Consider the following 2,552-nt stretch of genomic DNA (forward strand, 5'->3'; position numbering starts at 1 on the left):
GCGCTTGGAAGAATAGATGCAGACCAATCGAGCACTACGCTAGAAGAAGCGGGGTAGTAGAGGATACGGCCACTCCATGCACATCTGCATTATTGGTCGGCGTGACTATATCGCGCGGGGGTGACGTCATAAATTTGTGTGGAGAGGTGGAGGTTAGGTTATCGATTTGCTGAGCGCATAGCGCAGTGGTAGCGCGTCCCGCTTTGCAAGCGGAAGGCCCCGGATTCAATCCGCGGTGTGTCCAACTCTTTGTTCGACTCATCTCCACTCGCACGCTGGGGCGCCTATGACAACACCGCGCCATTATGCTTCTCCGCGAGGCAAACCATACATCTGACTCTGTTTCCGACAGCTGCGCAGGACTACTGGTTATGGCTGCTTAGCCTATCTCGTAGCCCGACTCATTGCGGGACAAGCTCGCTTTACGGCGTAGTCAAACAGCAGACACCCCTCAACCGTCGACTGAAGCCAGCGGCACAATCGTCGATCTGTCGAGTTCGTCCTACCACCACGCCGGTTTTGCCGTTTGTGTGTTGGTGTCGTCTCGACGTCAAAAGACTCGGGTGTGTGGCGATGGCTGGTGACTTGTTTGGACGAGTCAGCTCGCTGTTGGCGCTTGGATGAATAGTTGAAGACCAAACGTGCAATTCGATGCAAGAAGCGGGTGGTAGAGGATAGTGCGAGTGCATGCAAATGTGCTGTATGTGTATGCGTGACTATATCGCGCGTGGGGGCGTCATAAATTTTTGTGGAAGGTGGAGGTTAGGTTATCGATTTGCTGGGCGCATAGCGCAGTGGTAGCGCGTCCGCTGGAAGGCCCCGGGTTCAATCCCCGGTGTGTCCAACTCTTTGTTCGACTCACCTCCACTTGCACGCTGTGCTGGGGCGCCTACGACAACACCGCGCCATTATGCTTCTCCGCGAGGCAAACCATACATCTGGCTCTGTTTCCGACAGCTGCGCAGGACTACTGGTTAGGGCTGCTTAGCCTACCTCGTAGCCCGACTCATTGCGGGACAAGCTCGCTTTACGGCGTAGTCAAACAGCAGACACCCCTCAACCGTCGACTGAAGCCAGCGGCACAATCGTCGATCTGTCGAGTTCGTCCTACCACCACGCCGGTTTTGCCGTTTGTGTGTTGGTGTCGTCTCGACGTCAAAAGACTCGGGTGTGTGGCGATGGCTGGTGACTTGTTTGGACGAGTCAGCTCGCTGTTGGCGCTTGGATGAATAGTTGAAGGCCAACCGTGCAATTCGATGCAAGAAGCGGGTGGTAGAGGATAGTGCAAGTGCATGCAAATGTGCTGTATGTGTATGCGTGACTATATCGCGCGTGGGGGCGTCATAAATTTGTGTGGAAGGTGGAGGTTAGGTTATCGATTTGCTGGGCGCATAGCGCAGTGGTAGCGCGTCCGCTTTGCAAGCGGAAGGCCCCGTACTATATTGCAACGTCAGTTTGGTACACTGTACCACTATTTTGGGACACTGTACCATAATCCAAATTTCATTTTTCCGCATGCCTACAACCACACAGGTTGAGTCATGGATACACAAGCCACTGACCTTGTGCGTCTCACTACTTCAAAGCAACTGCCGAAATAGTAATGACTTTGCTCACACTGTGACTGCCAACTTGGCACATGAAGATCTCTAGCTCGAGGTCAGCTTCTGTAAAGCTGTCGCCAACTTGGCATCCTCGGCAGCTTCCACGTAGGTACGTATTAGCACGGGGATATCCTGTGCTAGAGACTTCAAAGGCTCCCATGAGTCCTCTATGGGCTCTAAGCCGCACCAACTCACTAGGAGCTCAAAAGCCTGGTTCTGTTTGTTCCAACGGTGCTTGTTAAGTCGGTTAACCTTCAACACAATGCCCTGGGAGGCGACGTGCTCCAGTAGCTCCTCCGTAACTTCCAGTCGCTGTCCGCGTAGAATTCAAGCGTGAAGCATGCACATCTGTCTTCCGTAAGAGGCGACAGAAAGAAGGATCGCAGGTAATAGTAGGACGACCGGGATACACTTGGGTCTGGTTCTGGAACAGGTTGTGGGAAAATTAATTCCACCCCGCACAAAAAATTTTACTGTGTGGTCCCTCTTGGTTTTTTTTTGTTTTTTGCAACCAAGAATTTTTTTCCGCTTGTTTTCGGGGGCGCCACCAGACCGGGCCTCACATTATGGGGGCCGCTATTTTTTACCCCACAGAGAATATTTTCTCGGCGGGGGGGACGCGCCACTCAGAAATATATAAGACTGCCCTTAGGTTGCTCTTCAGGTACATGCAGGATGTAGGCTGGTGCTGGGCATGGCAAGCCAGTGAATACCTCAACAGGGGCCTTGTTAGCTAGAGAAGCCACCGGAGAGTGATTCATGTTAGCTTGCACCAAAGGTATAAGATAGATCCAGTCGTTGTGCGAAATCTTGTACTCCATAATCATTGCACGTAGCACTTGCAGTATATCTCTGTTTGCACGTTCCACAGATCCATTGATCCACGGACTATACGCCACTACGAACTGCTGTTCACATTTCAGTCGCTTGCATAATCGGCAAGAACTT

At 52.2% G+C, this 2,552-nt stretch overlaps 1 pseudogene across 1 annotated transcript; it reads left to right on the plus strand.

Annotated features, from left to right (window-relative positions):
• Positions 1-780: 780 nt before the first annotated feature.
• PITG_27916 lies at positions 781-844 on the plus strand (annotated as a pseudogene). Its single transcript has one exon. The product of its transcript is annotated as a tRNA-OTHER (tRNA).
• The last annotated feature ends 1,708 nt before the right edge of the window (positions 845-2,552 follow it).

Source organism: Phytophthora infestans, genomic scaffold (genome assembly GCF_000142945.1).
Source record: "Phytophthora infestans T30-4 supercont1.25 genomic scaffold, whole genome shotgun sequence".
Classification (NCBI taxonomy): domain Eukaryota; phylum Oomycota; class Peronosporomycetes; order Peronosporales; family Peronosporaceae; genus Phytophthora; species Phytophthora infestans.